General features: G+C 40.4%; 1 pseudogene; it reads right to left on the bottom strand.

Annotated features, from left to right (window-relative positions):
- Positions 1–15,954: 15,954 nt before the first annotated feature.
- LOC147821870 (protein kinase C iota type pseudogene) lies at positions 15,955–19,415 on the bottom strand (annotated as a pseudogene).
- Positions 19,416–25,768: the final 6,353 nt, after the last annotated feature.

Genomic DNA, 25,768 nt, shown 5'->3' with positions numbered 1-25,768 from the left:
AAAGAGCAGCAATGGCAGCGTCTGTCTCCTCTCAGGGCAGAGGCAGCAGCTGGGGGCTGAGTTGGGGGCCAGCAAGGGGCAGACCCCTGTCCTTGTCTCTACAGCTGACAGTCTGAAGCCTCAAAGCCTTCCTCGGGGTGCACTCGCCACCCTCTTCCCCTCCCAGCGCCCTCTTGGTGCCCTGCTGGGAGTGTCCGCCATGTGTTTTATGTGAAACTTGTTACAAGGCACGGAAGGACCAACGTTTGTTAATAATTAATATTTTTTTAAATAAGAAAATGCTGAGAAGATGGCAGTACTGACATTAGAGTTGCTTTGAACAAAGTAACAGCTTTGTTGATATGTAATTCACATACTCTGCTACACAATTCAGTGGTTTTTTGTATAATCACAGCTTTGGGCAGTCATCAGCAAAATCGATTTAGAACATTTTCATCACCCCAAAAGGAAACCCGGTCCCCAATAACAGTCACTCCCCATTTCCCTCACCTTCCCTATCCCTAGGCAGCCACTAATCTTCTTTCTGTCTCTATAAAATTATCTATTGGGGATTCCATATAAACGGATCATACTATATTTGCTCTTGTGTCTGCCTTATTAAATTTACCATAACGTTCATGTTATAGAGCATGTCAGAATTTCTTTTGTTTAGCCAGGGATTGTGGTGCACACCTATAACCCCAGCACTCTGGGAAGCTGAGGGAGGAGGATCACAAATTTAAGCCCAACATGGGCAATTTAGCAACTTAGTGAGACCTTGTCTCAGAATTTTAAAAAAAAGAAATTTTAAAAGGACTGAGGATGTAGCATGGTGCAAAAGCTCTGGGTTCAATCCCATGTACTGCTAATGAATGAATGCATGCATGCACAAATGAATAAATAAAATGTATTCCTTTTGAAGTCTGAGGAATATTCCATTGTATGTATATACTGCATTTTGTTCATTCATTCGTCCTTTACTGAATACTTAGGTTGTTTCCACCTGTCAGCTCTCAGCTCTCAGCTCAGAATAAGGCATCTACAAACATTTGGGTGCAAATGCTTGTGTTGACGTGTAGTTTTGGTTCTCTTTGGTATATATCAAGGAGTAGAACTTCTGGGTCATATGGTAACTCTGTTTACCATTTTGAGGAACTGCCAGACCTTTCCAAAACAGAAGAGCATAGCTTTTGAACTTTTCAATTTCTTCCATAAAAACACAATTTAAAAAAATAACAGGCATCTCTACTGTGCTGCTAGAAACAAGGTCTCCAACACCAGGCCCCACACCAGCCTTCTGTGGCAGATGCCCTGGGCGTGGGCCTCTTCATCCTTGATCTACAAGGAGACTAGGTAACAAGGTGCAGCCACAACTCCGAAGTATGAGTAGGTGGGTACAAGCTCCTGACACCAGTGAGAAGCCTGTGGTTTTGACAACTGTGTGGGAGGAAGAGAAGAAAAGGAAATGGACTCTGGTGGCTCAGAAAACCAAGAACCCACAAATTGCCCTGGGAATCTTGGCAGCCCAAGCTGAGGGCATCAGGGAAAGGCTGAGAAAGTTTCTCAGGGTCCAGTTTGCAGGGGCACCGAGGAAGGTGCAGGGGCTGGGCACTCTCGGCTCTCTGAGTTTTTAAACAAGGCTAATGTTGTTCCAGGATAAAGTTCTGCAGTGAAATAGACCTGCTTAGAGCAGAATTTAAACTGGGTATCACAGGGAGGGACATCAGGAGGAGGAAAGGGGAAGAAGAAGAAAATGATTCAAGCAGGGCATAGTGGTGCATGCCCATAATCACAGCACTCAGGAGGCTGAGACAGGAGGATCACTGGGAATATGAAGCCAGCTTGGGCTACATAGTGAATTCAAGGCTAGCCTCAACTCTATAGTGAGACCCTGCCTCAGAAAACAAAAAGAGGAAGAAAAAAAGAAAATAATTCAGAGAAAAGTGACAGAGAAGAGCAGGGGGACCTATCTCAGAAAATATTTGGCCATATATACATATTTTTAAATCATTTTGTTAAAATAATAGCATAAGGAAAACTTACAAGGTAGTGTGAAACTAGGAAAGATGTCTTTATCTACTTTTCCTTGCTCAATGAACAAAAGAATTCCTCTCATTAAAAATGAGCAAGATGTAGGGGCTGGGGATTTAGCTCAGTGGTTTTGCCACCTGCTCCACAAGCACAAGGACCCGAGTTCGATCCCTGGTACAAAAAAAAAAAAATGAGCAAGATGTGATATGTATATATACCAATTCCCATGATGAATGTCTTTATTATGTATCTCAAACATAGACTAATAAAATTTTTTTAAAATGAGCAACAGAAAAAGATCAGGAGTAAACCCCACCCAAAGTCACTACAAGAGGAAAGAAAGTAAGGCACAGAAAAATGTCTTTATAGATAAAACGTTCACTAGAAAGACATGCCCATTAAACAGATCAAACCTGTAACCTAATATATTAATTGAACTAAAGGAAATTAAGAAAAATGATAATTTATGAAAAAATAACATCATGAGATTAGAAGAATTTAGGAAGTCATTTGAGAAAATAATTCAAAAAGAAGAAAGAAAAGGAAATAAAAACTGTCATTTCAGGGGCCGGGGATTTAGCTCAGTGTTTACACTGCCTGTCTCAAAAGCACAAGGACCCGAGTTTGATCCCCAGTACCAAAAAAACCACAAAATTATCATTTCATAAATGAAGACTAAAATGGAAAGGATATGTTCCAATTATCCATTGCTACCTAATGCATTGCCCCATAATGTCATGGTGTAAAACACCAGCCTCCATGTCAATGTATGGACTCTGAGCCCCAGCTGGGATGGGATGATACGGTTGCTGGGGCTGAGACAGCTGGGATTAGAAGATGCCTCCCAAGATGGCGTCTTCAGTTATGCATCTCGTATGTGGGCTGGGGTGGCTGAGGAAGGTCTGAGGGCACTAAGAGTCGGAGGCTGAAAGGTCACCTATCTAGCACATCATTTTCGTAGTCAGGCTTTGTGCACAGTGGCTTAAGTTCCTAAGGGTGAGTATTCCAAAGACCAGAGCAGGCCAACTTGGTCTTCAGTGCCCTAACCTTGGATATCTCATAGCATTACTTCCACTGCAGTCTGTTAACATAGTGATGGGCCCACCCAGATTTAAAAGCAGGGGCATTGCCTCCACCTCTTTTTGGTTTGGGTTTTTTGTTTTTGTTTGTTTGTTTGTTTGCAGTCCTGAGGACTGAACCTAGAGTTTCACACATGCTGGGCAACTATTCTGCCATTGAGCTATATCCCCAGTCTTTTCCATTTTTCACTTTAAAACAGGGTCTTGCTAAATGCCCAGGGTGAGTTCAAACTTTTGATACTCCTGCCTCAGCCTTCCGAGTAGCTGGGATTACAAGCCTATACCACCATTCACAGCTTGACTTCCCTTCTTTTTTTTTCCATTTAGTTTATTGGTACATTTTAGATATACAGTACAGTTATATTCATCTATTGGAATCTTGTACCTTTACATGATGTATCTTGCTTCTTATTTTTCCGCATTCCCCTACCCTCCCTTCACCCCCTCCACCCTTCCCTATTTACAAAACCTTTGTTTCCATTTTTTCCTTTTCTCATATTTTTTCTTTTCCCTTCTTTCCTTTCCCCCTCCCCTACCACTTCCCCTATTCCTTTAAATATTTTCTTCCTATTTCACAATATCAATTATACATTTTGATTCTTATTTACACTTTTAGTTTTTCACACCAGAGAAACTATTTGGTATTTACACATGTGTGTCCTATTTACTTCACTTAAGAGTATTGCCTCAATGTGCATCCACTTAGCTATAAATGTCTCTAGTTTCTCATTCTTTATGGCTGAGTAGTACTCCATCTTGTAAAAAAACCCCACATCTTCTTTATCCAGTCTCAAGTTGATGAGCAATTGGGCTGTTTCCAAGTTTTTGTTATTTCAAACTGTGCCGCTATAAACATAGATGTGCATATATCACTGTGGTATGATTCTTTTAATTCTTTTGGGAAGATGTCCAGTAGAGGAATAGCTGGGTGAAATGGGACTTCTAATCCTAGTTGTTTGAGGTATCTCCATATTGATTTCCACAGTGGTTGCACCAGTCTGCACTCCCACCAACAATGGAGAAGGGTTCCTTTCTCTCCGTATCCCCACCAGCATTTGTTATTGGTTAATTTCTTGATAGCAGCCATTTTTTCTAGGGTGAGGGGAAATCTCAGTGTTGTTTCCATCTGCATCTCTCAAATGACCCATGATGTTGAACATTTTTTCATATATTTATTTGCTGTTTTTACTTCTTTGTCAGAGAAATGTCCATTATTTCAGATGCCCATTTTTGAATTGGGTCTTTATATTTGGGTAGTCTGATTTTTTTGAGTTCTTTATATATTCTAGATAGTAGACCTTTGTCTGAGGAAAGGCTGGTAAAAAATTTTTCCCACATTGTAGGTTGTCTCTTAGCTCTGTTGGTGGTTTCTCTTGCAGTGCAGAAGCCTTTTAATAAGATGAGATCCCAGTTGTTGATTCTTTGTGCTAGTTCCCATGCTACTAAGGATTTGTTCATAAAGTCCTTTCCTATGCTTCAAGAGTTCTACCTAACTTGTCTTCCATCAAGTTTAGTGTTTCTCTTTTAATATTTAGATCTTTAATCCACTTCGATTTTAGTTTAGTGCATGGTGAAACATAGGGGTCTAAGTTTTAATCTTTGGGAGGTTGAAATCCAGTTTTTCCAACATCATTTATTAAAGAGGCTATCTTTCCTCTAGTGAGGATGGTTGGCTCCTTGTCAAAGATGAGGTAGCTGAGTATGTCTGGAGTTGTTTCTGCATCTTCTAATCTATTCCACTGATCCTCAGGCCTGTTTCTTTGCCAGTACCATGCTGTTTTTATCACAGTGGCTTTGTACTACAGTTTCAAGTTGGGAATTGTGATACCCTCTGCCATGACTCTGTTGCCTAGAATTGTTTTTGCTATTCTAGGTCTCTTCTGGTTCCAGATGAACTTTTGGATTGTTTTCTCTAGTTCTGTGAAATATGCTGCTGGGATTTCAATCAGAATTGCATTGAATCTGTATAGCAGTTTTGGAAGTATGGCCATTTTCACTATATTGGTTCTTCCTACCTAGGAACAGGGAATGTCTTTCCATTTTCTTATATCTTCTTCAATCTCTTTTTTCAGAGTGCTGTAGTTCTCAATATAGAGGTCTTTTGCTTATTTCATTAGATTGATTCCTAAATATTTTATTTTTTGGATGCTATTTTGAAAGGGATTGTATCCCTAATTTCTCTTTCAGTGAGTCTGTTATTTGTGTGCAAGAAGGCTATTGATTTTTGAGTATTGACCTTATATCCAGCTACTCTACTGAATCTGTCAATTAAGTCTAGAAGTCTTTTGGCAGTTTTTTGGGTCTGCTATGTAGAGTATCATATTGTCAGCAAATAATGACAGTTTAATGTCTTCCTTTCCTATCTTTATTCCTTTTATTTCTTTCTCTTGTCTAATTGCTATGGCTAATGTTTCCAAAACTATATTGAACAGGAGTGGTGATAGTGGACATCCTTGTCTTGTTCCTGATTTTAGTGTGAAAGTTTTCAGTTTTTGACCATTTAGTATGATGTTGGCTGTTGGTTTTTCATAGATAGCCTTTATCAAGTTGAGATAAAGACCATCTATTCCAATTTTCTGCAGGGTTTTTTTTTTATCATGAATGGGTGTTGAATTTTATCAAATGCTTTTTCTGCATCTATTGAGATGATCATATGGTTTTTGTCCTTGACTCTGTTACTATGGTGTATTACATTTACTGATTTATGGATGTTAAACCATCCTTGCATCCCTGGGATAAATCCAACTTGGTCAGGATATATGATCTTCTTGATGACCCTCTGTATTCTGTTTGCCAGTTTCTTATTGAGGATTTTTGCATCTATGTTCATGAGGGAGATTGGCCGGTAGTTCTCTTTTTTGGTTGGGTCTTTCCCTGGTTTTGGAATCAAAGTAATACTTGCTTCCAGGAATGAATTTGGAAGTACTGCTTACCTTTCAATTTCATTGAAAAGTTTAAAGAGTAGTGCCAATAGTTCTTCTCCAAATGTTTTGTAGAATTCAGCAGTGAAGCCATCAGGACCTGGGCTTTTCTTTGTTGGTAGATTTTTAATTACATTTTTAATTTCACTGATTGTAATTGGGGTGTTTAAAACTTTTATATCTTCATTCAACTTTGGTAATTCATATGTATCTAGAAATTTGTCCATTTCTTCTGTGTTTTCCATTTTATTAGAGTACAGTTTCTTGAAGTAGGTATTGATGATCCTCTGGATTTCTGCTGGATCTGTTGTGATTTCACCTTTTTCATTCCTGATTGCACATATTTGAGCCTTTTCTTTCCTTTTTTTGATAACTTTGGCTAAGAGTTTATCAATTTTATTTATTCTTTTGAAAAACCAACTCTTCGATTCATTGTTTTTTTGTATCATTCTCTTAGTCTCCATTGCATTGGTTTCTGCTCTGATCTTTATAATTTCCTATCTTGTATGAGCTTTGGGTTTTTCTTGCTCTTCTTCTTCAAGGAGCTTAAGATTCAGCATTAGGTTGTTTATTTGAGCTCTCTCTGTTCCTAGTGTGGGCATTCACTGCTATGAATTTCCCTCTTAGAACTGCTTTCATTGTGTCCCATAGATTCCTGTATGTTGTACTGACATTATCATTTATTTGTAAAAACTGTCTAATTTCTTCTTTAATTTCCTCTATGACCCATTGGTTGTTCAGGATAGTGTTATTCAATTTCCATGTATTTGTGAAGTTCTTGTGGTTTCTTATGCTATTGATCTCCAGTTTAATTGCACTATGGTCTGATAATCTACATGGGATAACTTCAATTCCTTTGTGTGTACTTAAACATGTTCTATGAGCTAGTATGTGGTCTATTTTGGAGAATGACCCATGTGTAGCTGAAAAGAATGTATATTCTGATTTTGTGGGGTCTATAAACATCTATTAAGTCCATTTGTTCAAAAGCTTGGTTCATTTCTAGTATTTCGTTGTTGATTTTTTGTCTAGATGATCTGTCTATCTGTGATAGTGGTGTATTGAAGTCTCCCACTACAATTGTATTAGTGCTTATTTGATTTTTCATGTCTGTTAATATTTGTTTTGTATAGTTGGGGGCATTCATATTTGGTGCATATATATTTAAGATTGTCATCTTCTTCTCTTGGATTGTTCCCTTCACAAGGATGTAGTGATCATCTTTGTCTCTCTTAATTAGTTTTGGTTTGAAATCTACTTTGTATGCAAATAAGAATGCTACCCCTGCTTTTTTCTGGGTTTCTGTCACATGGAGAACTGTTTTCCATCCTTTCACTTTCAGTCTATGAGTTTCTTTCTGAACTAGGTGTGTTTCTTGTATACAGCATATTGTTGGATTTTGCTTCTTAATCCATTCTGCCAGTCTGTTTCTTTTGATTGGTGAATTGAGGTCATTAACATTGATGGTTATAACTGATATGTTTTGACTTATCATTGTCTTGTTATTTTCCTGTTGTTGATTCTCTTTTATTTTTCTCCCTCTCCCTTTAATTTCTTGCCTTGCCTGATGAATTTACTGTGTTGGGCCTCATGGAGTTGTGACCTTTGTTGTCTTTTTCTAGAATATTGTTTAGAATTGTTTGGAGTGCTTGTTTGGTGTTCATGAAGTTTCTCAGGTGTTCTTTGTCGTGGAAGTATCTTATTCCCCCATCAATTTTGAAAGATAGTTTTGCAGGATACATCAGTCTAGGTTGGAGGTTGTTTTCTTTTAGGGCTTGAAATACCTCACTCCAGGCTCTCCTTGACTTGAGGGTTTGTGTTGAAGAATCTGCTGTGATTCTTATGGGCTCTATTTGCATGTGATTTGTTTCTTTTCTCTAACTGCTTGTAATATTTTGTTCTTCTGTTGGGTTTCTGGGATCTTGATTATTATATGTCTAGGTGTAGATTTTTTTTGATCATGGCAAGTTGCAGTCCTATATGCCTCACTTATCTGGATGTCAAGTTCTTTTGCTGTGTTTGGGAAGGTTTCTGGCATTAATTCTGTGAACAGTTTTTTTATGTCATTTGTACTTTCTCCTGCTCTTTCGTGGACTCCTATCAGTCTTATATTATTCTGCTTTGTGTCATCTAGGAGCTGTTGGATTGATTTCTCATGGTCCCTTACTATTTTTAAGAGATCTCTCTTTTGATGGTCACTGAAGCCATCCTGTCTTCTATATCTGATATTATGTCTTCAGATGGCCTCAGTCTGCTGTGTATGCTTTCAATAAAGTTTTTAATCTCCTGGATATCTGTTTGAATCTGTTTCATGGATTCCTTTTCTTTCCTATGTTGGCTATTCATGGTTTCTATTTCTTTCCTATGTTGGACATTCATGGTTTCCATCATGGTCCTGAATTCATTTATTTTTTTTTTAATCTGTTTCTGTTCTAGAGTCTCTAATCATGTCTTTCATTCTGCTCTCCATTTCTGTAGTTATCTGGGAGATTATTTCTGTTTTGAATTTTTCTAGAGCCTCATTCATCTGTTTTGTTACTTCCTGTTCTATCAGTTCAGGGTGTCCAGGTGGTTGATTTTCAGACTTTTCCTCCTCATTTCCCCCAGAACTTGCCTTTGGTGGGCTGGAATTCTGGGTTTGTGCCTTGCTTAAATGTCTTCTCATTTCTATTTTTGTTGTTGGTACTGTTCTTGGTTTAATTCCTGTGTTGATACTTTGATATTGCTTATTGTAAGTATCTTTGTCGCTTGTATTTAGAACATTTACAGAATGATTGCTTCTCAGAGGTGTCTTCCAGATATAGCTGGTCTTTAGATTTTGAGTCTCTAATGACTCTAAAGCTATCTCATTTTCATTATACCAGGAAGGACAACTGATTAGATCAATCACAACACCTTAGCCCAAATGATACAATCAGCAACACAACAGCATCAAGAACAGCTTAGAAAATAACAATTTGTGGTAGTTACTAATCTATCACCTTTAACTGTAGGAATTAAATTAAACTTGAGGACCAGCACAAAATATGTTTATAGTGAATAAACTCTTCAATATAGCAACTTTACTCTTCAGGATGGGGACTCAGAAGGAGTTGGGAAAGGAGGGATAGATAGGTAGAAGGATAGGGAAAGGTTAGTAGTGAGGACAGAGGAAGATCACACAAACTCTAGAAAACTGTTGAAGACAAGAGGAAAAGACAGACTGAAGGAACAAAGATGAGAACAGAACAACCTAACAGTAATAGGGAGGCTAGAAACTATAGTTACTTTCCTTTAAAACTAATGACAATCGAGAGAAGGAAAAAGAGAAGAAAAGAAAAAGGGGCCAGGGATTTATCTCAGTGGTTCCACCGCCTGCCTCGCAAGTGCAAGAATCTGAGTTTGATTGCCTCTACCAGAAAAGAAAAAGAGAAAGAAGAAATCTGAATTAGGGCCAGAACAGGAACAAACAGGGAGATGAAGAACAATGTGGGAGAGCAAGAGAGAGAGAGAGAAAAGAAAGGAAGAAAAGAAAGAGAAAAAAAAGAAAAATCTGAAAAGAGTAGAAAAAAATTAAAAATTAAAAATAAGAAAATAATAATTTTGAGAATAACAAATAAAAAATAAAAATGAAGGGCTTCTTTCAGGGTATGTCTCTGCTGTCACAATAGACAATGTGGATAGCATTGTGCAGATATAAGTCAATTAGTCTCAGCAAGCAAGTAGTAGACCCATGAGATTCAGACTGATTTTTGGCTGCAAGTCCCAAGCTGGGCTCCCTGTCCTCCTGCAGGGTTGAACTCTGCAAGGTTCTACTGCAGGTTCCAGCTGCCTTTCCCCTGAAGATAGTGCAGGTTCTGATGGGAGGTGATGATCCCTCCAACTTACCCACTCCGGTGGTCTGGTGTGCCTTTATTGTAGAGATTCTCTTCACTTTTCCAGTGGGCTTCAATTTTCATCAAAGAGCCTGAGAGAGGCCTTCTTTCTGTTGTTCACTTCTGCTCTATCTTCTGGAGCTCAGGAAAATGGTCTTTATGACCCCCTGTGCCTCTGCAGTGTGGAAACAGGTATCAAAGCAGCCAGGAGGTGAGAGGCAGCGGGCCGGGTGGGGGAGTTGCAGGCGCCTTCGCGGCTCGCCCCGATGGTGGCTCAGAGGCTGGGTGGGGGCGGGGGGTGGCAGCCCCAGCTCCATGCAGCTGAAGTCCTCACCCGTCCACTCCCTTGTCACTCGGAGGCTCTTGACTCTTTTTTTTGACTCTCCTTTGTTTTTTTGGTACTGGGGATTGAACTCTGCACCTTGTGCTTGGGAGGCAGGCGGCAAAACCACTGAGCTAAATCCCGGCCCCTTGACTCCCCTTCTTGATAGGAAAGATGTCAAAGAATTTTTGTCCATTTTTTCAGCTTTATGAAGTATAATTTGTATATAATAAAATTCACCCGTTATAATTATGTAGTTTGGTAATTGTATATAATCTTATAATTACTAGTCAAGATATAGAACAATTCCCTCACTCTTAAATGTTTTCTTATGCCTCTTTGTGACCATGTTTTAGGCCAACACAGTACAAAAACCACCTGATTTGGGGGGGGGGGAGGGGTCTTTTGAGACAGAGACTTCCAGACTGCCCTTGAATTCACTGTAGCCTGGGCTGGCCTCAGGTCTGTGGCAATCCTCCTGCCTCAGCCCCTCAAATGCTAGGATTGCAGACATGTGCCACCACACCTGGCTAAATCCAAATGATATCTCTTGGAACTTCTACCAAATATTTAAAAATTAAATAACCCAGCATTTCCTAAACTACTTTGAAGTGTAATATAAAAAGGAAAATTCCAAATTCAGTTTGTGAAATAGCTATAACTTAATCCCAAAATCTGACAAAGATTGACCCAGAAAACTATATACTAATGTCATTTGTAGATTTCATTGCAAAATTCCAGATTATTTCTATTTGCAAACAGTACAATCCTGTATCTCCCAAAACCCAAAGAGATCAATAGGAAAGCTACTATGGATGAGAAGGAAATTCTATGTAGCAGCATATCATAAAATCAGCATACAAAAATCTACAGCATTCATATGTACAAGTCAAACTAGCTAGAAGAAGACACAATGGAAGGGAGTATTCCATCTATGGTAACAAAAAGAAAAGAAAATACCTAGGTATAAATTTAGGAAGAAATATCCAAAATCTACATGAGGAAAATAACACTCCTCTGAGACTCAAAACTCAAAAGTAGACCAGAAAGGGGGGTGGGGAGTGAAAGGAAGAGAGAAAGAGTGAAAGAAGAGAAGAGAAGAGAAGAGAAGAGAAGAGAAGAGAAGAGAAGAGAAGAGAAGAGCAGAGCAGAGCAGAGCAGAGCAGAGCAGAGCAGAGAAGAGAAGAGAAGAGAAGAGAAGAGAAGAGAAGAGAAGAGAAGAGAAGAGAAGAGAAGAGAAGAGAAGAGGTTTGCGTCCCACCTGAGAGGTAGGGGAGCCTGGTAGGCATATGCCAGGGCTGATGAGGGCCATAGATGTGAAACTTCATTCTCCATGCCTTCCAGATGTCCCTGCCTGAGCAGAGCAACCTCCCACACCTGGGAGAAGCTCTTAAGGCAGATAGTGTGGGACCCTGCAGCCAGAGCCTCGGTGCACCTGGAGTACAGGTGCCAATGGATGGGTCATTGCATGGTAGAGTCACCTATGAGTGCCATCCTTACTACACAGATGAAAGCAGGCACATGGCTTTAATTCTGTGGCTTGACAACAATATTTTTAAAAATCTCTCACTAATCACCTTTGGAGAATGCTAGAGAATCAACTCATTGTTTTGACTAGAAATGATGAAAAAGTTACAGCTTCTGTCCCATCCTTCCTCTCTGATCTGCACCTCACGTAACCAAACAGCTGGGAAGAGGGGGCTTTCAGTACAAAAGCATTCCTGCCATCCCTGGTACCAACAAAACAAAACAAAAAAACAAATAAAAGCTTTCCTTCCAATAAGCAAAGAGGAAAGATTGAATTAGAATGCCATCCATCTGCTACCTTTTAATGATTGCAACCGTTTCTATGAGAGAGACACAAGGGGCTCCAGAGAGAAGCACACTGCATCACCTGTGTAGTCCTCTCCCCCAAACAAATCCCATTTTGAGCAAGCTTCTACTACTAATTTATGGGAAATGCAGGGAAGAGAGAACGTGTTACACAACATATGAGGATTCAATCAGCAAAATCCAGACTGAAGAATTCTACTGCAGCGCTGTCCAATACAACAGTAATGGGAACCACATATGTAACTAATTCAAAATCTTCCAGGAGGGCTGGGATGTGCTCAAAGGTAAAGCACTTGCCTAGCACAAGAAGCTCTGATTTGATCTCCAGCACTCCAATAAGTAAAGAGATGAGCAAATTTTTCTAGTCATCACATTTTAAAAAGTAAAAAGAAACAGATAAAATTATTTTAGTATGTTTTATTTGACATAGTAGATCCAAAATGTTACCATTTCAACATGTAATCAATATAAAATCAGTAATGAGATACCCTGCATTCTTTTTATATTAATCTTTAAAATCAGTGTGTATTTCACACTGAAAGCTCATCTCATTTTGAATGCTAAATTTTCATCAAAAGTGCTTAACCTGTATTTAGATTTCATAAAATTAACAGTTGAAAAAATAGATTTATATATCAGCTTATTCCAGATTTTCAAGTTTTCCAATAACTGAATCAAGTATCAGTTTTTAAAATTTAAGTTGACCATTTTTTTTAAGTTGACATTAATTTAAATAAAATTTAAAATTTCGTTTTTCAGCCCCACTAACCACTTTTCAAATGTTCACTGGTCAAGTGTTAGTGTTTACTACACTGGATAGTGCAATGTTATAGGACTTTTTTTTTCAACCAAAAGTTATAAAAAGAAAATAAATATATAGTGGGGAACCTGCAGAATAGTATCAACTCATTGCTTTGTATAGACCTTATTTGGATGTAGATTCAGAAAAACCTATTTAAACAACAAAAAAAATCTAGGAGATATCTGTTTCTACATAATCCATGTAGAGAGTAACAATTGGGGGTTTTGATAAAACAATACTGGCCTTGTATTGAAAATTATCAAAATTGGATGATGATGCACTGCAATTCTTATACAGTCATATTCCTTAGGAAATCTCTTCCAAGACCCTCAAAGATACGAAAACCCATCGGTGCTTAAGCCCCTGATACAGAATGGCAAACTCTTGGCCCATAATCTACGTAGATCCTCTTGTGTACTATATTCAAATCATTCCTAGATTACTTACAATACTGAATACGAAGTAAATACTATCTAGATAGTTGTTATACTGCTTAAAGATTTGTGACAAGAAAAAAGTTTGTTCATGTGTAGTACAAACACAACTTTTCTTTTGAGAAAGGTTCTCACTAAATTGCTAAGTTGCCCAGGCTGGGCTCAAACTTGGAATCTTCCTGTGTCAGCTTCCCAGAGTGCATCAGCACACCTGGCACTACCGACACAATTTTTTTTTTAAATATTTTTGATCTGTGGTTGGTTGTATCTGTAAATATAAAACCCATGGATACTAAGGGCTGTTTGTCCTTTTTTTTTTTTTGGTACTGGGGATTGAACTCAGGTCCTTGCGCCTGCACAGCAGGCGGCGAAACCACTGAGCTAAATCCCTGGCCCTATTTGTCCTTTTTAATCTGCTTTTATTAGCTAGGTATGGTGGCATACATCTGTAATCCCAGCACTTGGGAGGCAGAGGCAGGAGAACCACTACGAGTTTGAGGCCTGCCAGAGGTACATAGTGAGTTCAAGACCAGCCTGAATTACACAGCAAGACCCTGTCTCAAAAAACAAAAATTAAGGGCCAGGGATTTAGCTCAGTGGTTTGGCCGCCTGCTGTGGAAGTGCAAGGACCTGAGTTCAATCCCTGGTACTAAAAAAAAAAATCCCTGCTTTCATTTATGTTTGAAATTTTCCATAGTAACAAAAATGTGTGTGTGTGTGTTTATGTGTTTATGTGGGGCATGTAAAATAGGAGTGAATTGGAGATTCTCCATAATGGCATTTAGATCTATGCTTTGGGGGTGAAAAAGGAAGTGTTCCCAGGGTGATGGGTGACATACAGCTACACCGTACATGTAAATGCAATCTGTCATGTTTGCAATATCTCTGGTCTTTGGCCATCTGATTTTTTTTTCCCTCTGATCACAATATATGGTGGGCATACTTTCATTTTTGTGATGGAGACCTACCTTGCAAATCGTATGGCCGCAACCTCCCATCATACAGATGTGTCACTCATTTTAATCAACCCGCTATTGGTTGAAATTGGACTTGTTTCCAAACATTCATGAATGTAAGCAAGAGTTGTGATAAGCAGTTTTTTCCTCAGACATCCTTTCACATCATGTGGTTATTTTCTAAGGAAGAGTTCCAAGCAGTGAAACTGCTGAGCAAAACCATCATGACAGAATGTAAAAGCAGCTCTTTGGGAGACTGAGCCCATTGCCCCAGTCCTGGGCCTGGGCCAAGTAATTCTCGGTTGCTGTTGGCTCCAGGTATTTGGTCCTGTGTCCCAGGATGCTGGGCTGCCCCACTCTGGGCAGGGATTCTGAAATCCAGGAGCAGGAATTTTTGAGCAAACTGCTAGCTGATGCTGACACAGGTGTCAGGGACCCCACTGATAGGCGAGCAGGTTGTCAACCCCATTTCCTCACCAGTGTCTCCTGAGAGGCTCTGAAAACTACTCAGCCCTGGCTACACCCCTGGAGTTTTTTGGTTTTTTGTTTTTCTTTTCTTTAATTTTTATTGCTTGATATTGAACCCCAGGGCTTTGAGCATGCTAGGCAAGCACTCTACCAATGAACAACATTCCCAATCCTAACTCTAGAGTTTTTTCAGTAAATCTGAGATTGAGAGAGTATGCAAATATACTGAAGATGTGAATGCGAACATGAAATTGTACCGGGACACATGATAGATTTTTTTCCTTGGTGCACTCTTGTGTCCTCCCCCACTTTTACATTTTTATGTGTTCCTTCCTCCTCCTCTCCTGTGCAACTTCACCTCCCCTCCATCCCAGGCAACCTCATTGCTAAACTTAGTCATGAATACAATTTTCTCCATGCTAATTTAGCATACAAATATACTATTTATTATATATGTAAATCAGCCAGGGTTCTTAATGAGCAAGCAGCAGAAACAAATTCTGGTTTTCTTCAACAGAAAGCAAAAATCTCAAAAAGATACAGAGTAGTTGACAGATTCTATGCATGGGCTGGAGAAACCACTCAGGCTGTGCACCCAGGGCACTGCCCAGTCCTGCCCAGGACAGGTCATGGGGACTCAGCTCTGTCACAGTAGGTCTTGGGGCTCTGACCCCAGAGACCCAAAGGCTGTCCATACCTGCAACAGACAGCCACCTTCTCCCAAGTCTGTGGCTGCCAAGATGTGGTGTGTGACCACTCTATTAAGAGACTAGTGATGCTTTGAGAGGTTCCAGAGGGACCCAGAGCCTTTAGGTGCCGGGAAGAGCTCACAGCTGAACAGCTCCCTGGCCTGGAAGAATGGATCAGGCTATAGGTGCAAAAGCTCAGAGCTCCCCTGACTCCCAAGTCTCAGCTCCTGTGGCTTTGGCCATACTTTTCTACAGTTTCCCTATGTTCGGCTTTGAGGTACCCAAGGACCCACAGCTGTCACATCTTTCATTTTCTTAGCTGGATTTTCTGATCCTAGAAGCAACATAGATCATGGGCCTCAATTTGGCTACTGATGGCCTTTGCTGAATCAATGCTGGGATGGGGGAAGGTAGGGTTAATAGAAAGGAAATTTCAGGATGCAACTATTAGAAGAGGAAAATCCTGGCAGAAAAAAAAGTATTATGTTTGCAATATCCCTTGGGGATGATCTGGGATAATAATTCCTTGGCAGAGATGCAGGGTATTTCTATATGAAGAATTTGTAACAATTTTTTTGATGTTTATTAAAGGTTTTAGTTAAAGATTTTTAACATGAAAAAGAAGGTACACAAATACACATTACATTATGATGACCAAGACAGTATTCTACATGACAAAAATTAAAACAAAACAAATTTATAAAGTAAATGTCCCGGCACTGAACAAGATGCTTGAAATTAATCCAGGCTTCATATGCATAAAATGATCTGACCACGGGCTTATGCAAAATAAATTATTTCCAAGAACACCAAAATGCCAACCATTCTGTCTGTAAACTGCCTTATTCCCAGTGAATGTTTTGAAAGACCTACTATATAATATGAAAAGAACTAGCGTGACACCTAAAGGTGGCAAAAAAAAAAAAGAATATAGTTAAAAACATATTTGTAGTGCAGTTCTGCATAAAATATGCAAGTCAATCTTACTTCTTAAAAATCTATACTTTAAATTAAAAACAAAAGGGCTGGGGATTTAGCTGGGTGGTTCCAGCGCCTGCCTCGCAAGCGCAAGGTCCCGAGTTCGATCCCTGCTACCAAAAATAAAATAAAATAAAAATTAAAAAACATAAACATATTTCTTATATGTTACAATTCTCTATAATTTTATGCTGTGGATAATGCTTTTTGCTTTAAAGCAAGTTCCAGACATTAAGAGAAATATATATGGCTCACAAATGAATAAGCAAATGTCTATAAACATTTTCCTTTATGTTTTTATTACTTTCAAACTTGAAAATTGAAGAAAAGGTAATAAATCTAAAAGCTTTGGAAAAGTTACATTTCTAATGAAATGGGGTACCTCAAAAAAGATAAAAAGGTAATTTATTAAATGCCTACAAATTTTAAATCATTCTAAATTTAAAACTAGTGTACCTAAAATTAAATTTTGCTCAGATTGTATCATTATAACCTATTTAGAAAATGATGGTTACTTTTCAAGTCCTTTGCATAAAAATAGGACTAGCACAGGAATGCTATAGATCTGGTAACTCTTTAAATAATAAATTACTGACCAGTAATTTCGATAAAAATATTTTGAAGAACTTTGCCCCTGAAATGAATTCTACTATGTATTTCATGTGTTATCCTACTAAATAAAAAAACTTAACTAAGGAGATAGAACTATAATATATATGTGTTTTCTGCAGATTAATTTAAAAGTGTTATAATTTTTTGGATTCCCTGAAGACTACATAAACTGGGGTCCAAAAGGTATAGGTAATATGGTTTGAGATCAACAAGCATAGGTAAGCCATTCTACTTAAAAGACAAATTATTTTCCTGTATAGTACGTAACTAGAAAAAGTATTATACTTTCTGTCTCCACTCAACAAATGGAATGTTTTCATTTATCAACAAAAACATTCAATATTCCCTATTATAGACTGTAAGAATCAAGTATTAATCTAAATATAACTACAAAAAATAAATTAAAATTAGCTTCTAGACAGTTATGAAATGGTTCATTGAATCCAGGCTGGTAAGCAGTTTTTCCAAGCATTAAATAGTAATAAGCAGAATGCATAGTTGACAAATGAGAATCAGACCCACTCTTCTTCATACATTGAAAGACGACTGATATACTCCAAACCTGCAAATTCGTATCCTTCCGTTTTGCTCACGATGTCATTATCATCTGGGGTGAGCTGGACAGGTTCCTCAGTAAACTGAGAATCAAAGTTGTCCAACCCGAATCCCTCAGACATATTTGGTTTGAAGGGAGGCACTACTTGCTTTCGTTCCATCATTTCCCAGTCGACATTTTGAAAGAATGGATGCTCCTGAACATCAGCAAAGCCCCTCTGAGGATGGCAACCCAATTGTTCCTTTGGGTCCCTGCTCAGAAAACTCTTCAGGACACTTGCAGCTTCTACAGACAGACACCGAGGTATGCGAATTTCTCTTTCCAAAATGACTTGATAGAGATTATTGTTTGAGTTTTGGTCAGGGTTATCAGAGCTCTCATCAAGATGAAAAGGAGACTCTCCAATCAACATCTCATACATCAGCACTCCGAGAGTCCACCAGTCCACACTGAAACCATAATCTTCCCCCCTTACAATTTCTGGAGCCAGGTAATTAGGAGTGCCACAGAAAGTGCTGGTCACATCTCTGGGCTGTAAGCCTTCCTTACATATGCAATAGTCGGTGAGTCTAATGTGCCCTTCTGAGTCCAGTAGAATGTTGTCCAATTTCAAATTTCTATACAGTATCCCTCGCTGATGAAGATAGTTGAAGGCTAAACTGATTTCTGCAGAGTAAAACCTGGCATGTTCTTCAGGAAGGATTCTTTGTTGCTGCAGATGAAACATCAGATCTCCACCATTTACATAGTCTAGAACAAAGAACAGTCTGCTTTCTGTCTGGAAGCAAGAATGCAGTCCTACAAGAAAAGGATGATTAGTGGCCTGCTGTAAAACGTGCTTTTCTGTCTGTACCCAATCAGTGTTGACAAGCTCTTTTTTCACTGCTTTCATTGCATACACACGACCTGATTTTTTCAGTTGGACTAACAGTACTTTCCCATAACTCCCTCTGCCTGTCACACGAAGCAAATCAAAGTCCTGAAGACCTAAACTAGGTGAAGCTTTGCCACTTTCCCTGTTGTTCCCTGCCTCATTCTCTTCATCAACTTGTTCTAAACCCTCATGAGTTGCAAGGTTCTGTGGGGTCACTGTCTGTGCAGGGTCTGAAGCCATGGATGATGGATCAACTGGCATCAGCGTGTCTGATGGTAAACAATGCTGCCCACATTCAACTGTGACGAGTGTGTGGCACTTCTTGTGAACCGAGAGTTTACATTTGGTGCACTTATATACCTGGCGGCCAAGTCCCCCTACACGGTCTGCGCAGACAGCACAGTGAGCCTGCCTGCTGAAGCGTTTGGCTTGAAAAGTGTGGCCATTAGCACAATACAGCTTTCTCCAGCGGCCTGCAGCTCTGTGGTGGATGGATTTCTCTTCTCCGGGACAAGGCATTTTAGGATGTTCTGGTATACAAGGCGGTAAATGAACTAAGAGTTCATTTTGAGAACATGAGTTTTTTAATCCAGAAAGCCTAAAGGCCTCTTCTAACTCCACCTGAGGTGACACAGTGTATGAGTCTCCTTCCTCAACTACCCAGTCTGTGGTGAAAAGCTGTTTATTGTCCAAACACCACATATCTCGATCTTTATCACAAAGGCCCGAAAGGGAGATAGAAATCTCAAAAGATGTTGTCAAGATGCCTCTTCCCAAAATCAGGGCTGATCGGGTAGAGGCGTGGGTCGTGGAGGTGCCCAGGAAGAAGGGACCATAGACGGGTTGGCTGCCCAGGAAAACGGGCAGGAAGGGCTCGGAGAATGAGTGCGGCCTGACTTCCTGCAGGGACCACGCCGGCCTGAATTCTGCAAGGCTCTCTGTGAAGTTGTTTCTGATAGTGGCAGCCAGGCCTGGCTGGATGTACACCGGGCTTCTCAGTGTCTCTCGGGGGCCACTGGCTGTGACTTCAGTCTCCCCCCCCTGGACTTTGACTCTCTAGGTTTTTTGTGCCCGGGTCTGGGGAGACCTGCCCAGAGCTACGGGGTGTTTCTGGGCCTGGTGATAGTTCCCCTGGGCTCTTTCCAGTTTCTGTGCCTTTGGTATTTGGGCTTAGGGAGACCTCACAGAGGTACCTTGATTTTGACAGGTCCCTGGTGGTCACTCCCCTGGAGACCGTCCCTGGGGTGTCTGTGACAGTCGTGTGGCTGCTGCAGTGTGGCCTGTGGCCTCTGGATGGAGTCAGCCATCTTCTCAGTCTTTCACAGATACTTTCTCTGCCTGGGGTCCTGAGGCTGCGGCCTCGCGAAGTGGAGAAGCAGCTCAGCATGTTCGCTGTTGACCGTCTCTGGCCAGGTGAGCTTGGGAGACGGTTGGTACTAGATTGTGATGCCCATTGGAAAGGTTCCAAGTTCTGTTTGAAGATGTTGCCAAGGAAGGGAGGTCATGTCTTGGGGTTCCACAACCGAAGTTCCCCCTGTGATGTGAAAATCCTATGGCCCACCTTTTTCTTCATACTAAATAAATCAGGGCCTATTTATTTATTTATTTATTTTTAGAAAAAGAATGGGGCTGAGCACCACAAGGCCAGTTAGCCTTAGATTAGAAGTTTGAGACTTTCAGGGCCATCTCCGACCTCCTCACAGAGATTTTATAATTACACAAGGTGGACACTTACGTGCAAAATAACAATTCACATTCTTAGGGTAAATGATGTCATGAAAACAGCCTTCGGCGCTGTAGAAGGGTGGGAACACAGGAAGTGCACAGCTGCCTCCCTGCAGCCGCTGACAGAAGACTGCAGCCTCTCCTGCTTCTGAAGGTCTGGGTGATGTCGAGGCCTTCGCACTTAGTCTCACTCTTAGTGAAATCAATTCCGAGTCCATCTGCCAGGAGTGCTAGTGATGTGGCCCAGATAAGGGCAGCCAGCCATGGGACTCAAGCCTCTTTCGTTCTCCTTGTTTCTTTATTTTATGTTCTCTAAGTATGTTTTGATTTTTGATTCTTTTGCTCGTCTATTTTTCATTACTATAAAAAATATCTGAGATGAATCAACTCCTAAAGACAAAAGGGTTGTTCTGACTTCCAATTTTGGAGGTTCCAGTCCCAGATGGATTCACCCATTGCTTTTGAGTCCGTGGGTTTAGAGCGCGTACTTCCTTCATGGCAAGTGAGTGAAGAACCAGGTCCCACAGTCCCTTCCAGTGCCTGTCCCCAGTGATCCCAAGACTGTCCAGAGGCCTGCCCCTTAAAGTGTCCACCTGGGGACTTGGCCTTTAACATGCAGGCCTTTGGAGGACATTCGGGATCCAAACTATCGCAGTCCTTACCATCATGGCTCCTCACTCTTTGTTTTTTTTTTCCTTTGGGACATTCATCTGCCCTCATGATATCAATTACTATTTCTGTGCTGATTCCAAATCAGTCTAAGTTTGTTTCTTCCTCACTGTAACCTCAAGTAGGGGGAGAAATTCAAGAATTTGTGACAATTAAGTCCAAGTTTCTTACAGGATGTTCGGTAACACAGAGGAATCCTTGTAGATTGTCCAGGAAGCAGACATTAAGACAGAGTTAGCAACACAAGAGATTTATTAAGTGGTGCCTGGAAAGAATAAAGTGGAGAGGGAGCAATAGAGGGCAAGAAAGACTACAGGTTGCCACACAGGGTTGGCACTAGTAAAAGAAGAAAAAAGGAAGATGGATTGGATAGAAAGAGTTCAGACTACGGGCAGGTTTGAGAAAGTCTCTGTTATCCCAAGCAGACTCCCACGTCAGGCAGGAAATGTGGGAACCAGTGGCCGCCATGTTTTCCTTGGACAGGGCCTCTCAGAAGGGGGATGGGGTTGGTTCAAAGGTGGTGGTGGACCCAAGGTGCTACAGCTGGAGAGTGTCAGTAACTGCACCCTTCCTAGCAGATATCACATTCTTTCTTGGAGAGGGATGCAAGTGCCATACCTCCAGAGGCACCACAACAGGCCTAAGCAACACTTCCATTGACTTAAGTTTATAATTTTTAAAATTACAGCAATGCATCTTTGTCGTAATCACTTTCAACATGTAGAAAAATATAAAAAAGAAAAATGAAGATTGTTATTATCTCACTAGGTACAGTATTGTAAAAGCTATTTTTATTTTGAAGTAGGATCATACAGTATGTACTGTTTTAAGCCTTTTTTTACTTAAAGTGAAAACATTTATATTAAGTTCCATAAATCTGGGGGGGGGTTGTGTTTTTTGGTACCAGGAATCAAACTCGGGACCTTGCACTTGTGAGGCAGGCAGCAGCACCACTGAGAAATCCCTGGGACTCATAAATCTGTTTTCTAATGACTGCCTACTATTCCTTCATACAAATGAACCACAATCTGTTTAAGTGGTCGCCCATAATTTAACATTTTGGACGATTCAACTTCTCTGTAACTATGAGTGTCACTGCAATGACAGTCTCTACCTGTGTTCTGTTCTTGAATGTCTCCAGGCTTCCTGAGCCTGCCTCAGTGGCTATCTCTTGAGCTGTGTTGTCTTGACAATGAAAATGTTGTCCTACGCTGGGATTCCCCTGATATGCTGACAAGGATGCAGAGATGCAAAAGGAAGGACCCTGGTGGTTCTGAGGGTCCTGGTGGAACAAAGAACCAGGTCTGACATCATGGCTTAGAGAAACCAGAATTCTTTCCACCTGGTGTAATCCTACCAAGAATCATGGGTTAGCCGGCCCTGCAAGCGCAAGGACCCGAGTTCAATCCCTGGTACCAAAAAAAAAAAAAGAATCATGGGTTATTTTTATTTCTTCTTATATCTACCTGCTGCTTTATGAAATTTAACCTCTAACTCCAATGAGGAGACGTGAGGGGAGAAAACCCTCATGATCAAGGGCCTTTGCTAGAGGTACATCGTTGTAAGAGTGACTTTTCCCAGTCTTACCCGGGAACGACCTCTAAGACCAGCATGAACAATCATGGTATCTTCATTTTCCATGATAATTTGCAGGGTTGATTTCTACAGGGAGCCCCAAAACTGCAGTCTATCCCTCAAGCCGGCTCTGGTACAAGGGTGGAACCTCATGGAGCCACTGGTAAGGAGATTAGAAGTGAGATGCACTGGAAGTTGAAGATGAGAAGTCAAGGGAGCAGGAAAGAGAATACAAACCAGACCCCAGTGTTCTTCCAAGCGCCATTTTACCAGGTTAATATTTTTCATCTCAGTCAAAGCAGAAGTTTTTCCTTGCCCTTCTTTCTAAGATAAGTTTTAGGGTTTAAGTAGTGTCAAGTGGGAGAGTTCCTACTGGTCCCATCTTTGTTGTACATTGTCCCCTGACATCTGCTGAGCTGAACACGGTATCTGCTGACCCTGCACAGATACCCACTGAGGCCATGGGGCCCTCACTGCCAGGCAGGCCACCACCCAGGCTGGTCACTCTGCAGCCTTCCCTTCCTGGGTTTTCTAAGTTTTCTTCTTAAACATGTATCACTTTTGAAATTAGAAAAAGTTATTGAGATGTTGTTGTTAAAATGTGTCTAGTATTGCCATATATTGCTTTTCTGTCTTGAAGTATGGTAGGACAGAAGTACGGTGAGATGCGGGGTGGGCAATGCTCAGGATTGGAAACAAGCTGCAATAATCGTCAACACTTGATAGGAAAACTAGGGCAAATGGACCTGTAAGAGATGCAAAACAAACCCACCCAAAAATGTGATCATCAACTCTGCCTCCAAGGAGGATCCCTGGGTTTTTGTGCAGGAAGGTGGCTGGAGGAGTGACAAAGTGCAAGCAAAACTGCCTCACGCTGCTTTGTGCCTCTGATGGCTGCAGCAGGGTTGTGTTGCAGGGCAAAGAACCACATGCAAGCTGGGTTAGAAGAGGGCACTGGCCGCCTTCCAGGAGAATGCTGGCAACATTAATGTGAATAGGCACACATGCTTCCTCCTTCTGCTCCCCTGAAACAGACACCTACTTGGAGACTGGCCTTACTGGAGCCAAAACCCCTTTTTCCTATGGCTCTGCCCTCGCCCGGAGCAGAGGATGAGCTGGGCAACAGGCTTAGCTGTTCTGGTTCTCTGGGTCAGGCCCACGTGAGAATGGGCCCATAGACTGATGGAGTTCAATGACACTAAATGCCAAGATAAGCCATCCTGTTAGAAACCTTTTAGAAAGCAGTATTGGAATTGGGGGTTAAATCTCCTAAAGCAGCAGGTAGATATAAAGAGAAACAAAAATAACCCACAAGGGCCATGGTTCTTGGTAGGATTGCACCAGGCGGAAAGGATTCTGGTTTCCCTAAGCCATGATGCCAGACCTGGTTCTTTGTTCCACCAGGACTCTCAGAACCACCTGGCATGGATGCCTCTCTCTTGGGGTCCTTTTTTTTCATCTCTGCATCCTTGGCAACATTTCAGGGGAATCCCAGCATAGGACAACTTGTATCAAGAGCCTTTAAAATGCCCCATTCTTTGATCCAGTAACTCTTCTTTTATTCACAGTCAGAAACAGATCTACACATAATGGTGTGCATTATGGTTGTTGAAAAGAAGGTTTTGTATTATTATCTGTTTGCTTCTTTTCTATTAGAATCTTTTTGGTTTATGTCTTGTATTCTGAGTAACTACTTTGAAGATAACGATATACAATGTGTTAACTATTGCTATTTTCTTATTTTGTTATGAATTTTTTTTCATAAAAAGATAAGGGAAAGAAGTTAAATTATGATACAGTGGTATCTCAGTTCATGAATTTAACTCTTTCCATGATTCTGGTTGTAAACTGAATTGAATGAGAACTGAATCAAATTTCCTCTTAAGGTCAACGTTGAACCTAACCACTGAATTTGATTCGGTTCTCATGCAATTCAGTTTGGGAACAGAATCCTGGAAAGAATTAAGTTCATAAACTGAGGTACCACTCTATTCCCATACACTGACCTAGAATAAAGCCATTAAATGGTCCTCAAAAAATTTTACTGGCCTGGTGTTGTACTCCAGTATTTCCAGCAACATTGGAAGCTGGGGTAGGAAGATCACAAGTTTGAAGCCAGCCTGAGCAACTAAGCAAGACACTGTCTCAAAATAAAATTTTTAAAGGGCTGGGCATATAGCTAAGTGGTAAAGTGCTTGCCTTACATGTGTGCAGCCCTGGGTTCAATCCCCAGCACAACAAAACAAATTTACTGGTAATAAGAAACAGTCACAGTATAGTAAGTTTAAGAATTAGAATGTAGAGCTATGTATAGCATATTAATTTTAAAAATTAACACCTGCATTTCCTAAGTAAAATATTAAAAAGAAGCATCAATCTTTTTTAGGTATTTGTGACTGGTGATCTTTATTTTCTTCTTTGTATCCCCATTAGAAAAGAACCTTTTTTGTTTGTTTAGTGTAAATATAGCTGTCAGTTCTGGTTTGGTTTTTATTTTTTGGTACCGGGGATCGATCTCGGGACCTTGCGCTTGCAAGGCAGGCATCGGAACCAAAATCCCTGGCCCTGTCAATTCTGTTTTTTAAATTCACATAATCGAATGTGTTTACTACTTTACATGCTGTGTATTGCAGGATTTTCTTCTTTTTAAAGTCTAAATAATAGTCCATCAGATGTGTATACCACATTTTCTTTACCCACTCCTGTTCTAATTTTACCATTAGAAAATGATAATAATAACAAGAGCATATAGATCTACATGCAATTATAGAGTTCACTGTAAATTAGTCAAATGGCCTGTTGGTTATGGCTTTTTAAAGTACAAACTTCAAACACAAAGAAACCCTTACTGAAAATGGTATGGAATGAAGGGAAGTTTTAGAGAGAATGAAAATGTTCTTAGCTGCTTTTTCCGTCTGTCTCCTTATCAAGAAGAAATGCCATCAAACCAGAAAGGAGGAAATTGAAGGCCAAGATAAGAGCACAGAATGGAAAATTACCTTAGTGGAATATATAAATCTGACTCTGCCTGTCTTTTGGCCACAACATGAAAAGTTACATTCTGTAAGAGGCCGATGCTCAAATATTTCCTAAGTGTTTTTGAACTGGTTTCAAAGTCTGTTGAACCCCTTAAAACCACAATGAAGGCAGGGTTGTTAGAGATGGAAGAGGGCTTGGGGGAAGAGGCCTTTGGAGAGAATAGTTTGCGTATTTCCCCTGCATCCCAAGCTGAGAAAGGGGGGAATAAGGGTTTCAAAGGGAGCAGCTGAGAGGCTGGTATGATTATGGCATAGCCCTATAATCCCACCTACTTTGGAGGCTGAGACAGGAGGATCAAGAGTTCGAAGCCAGCCTAAGCAACTTATTGGAACCTTGTGTCAAAAACTAAAGTAAAAAGGCTGGGAATGTAGC

Source organism: Heterocephalus glaber, unplaced genomic scaffold, assembly GCF_053883595.1.
Source record: "Heterocephalus glaber isolate CG9 unplaced genomic scaffold, H.glaber_assembly_v1.0 deba00001689, whole genome shotgun sequence".
Lineage (NCBI taxonomy): Eukaryota > Metazoa > Chordata > Mammalia > Rodentia > Bathyergidae > Heterocephalus > Heterocephalus glaber.
This window is presented reverse-complemented; position numbering and strand designations above follow the sequence as displayed.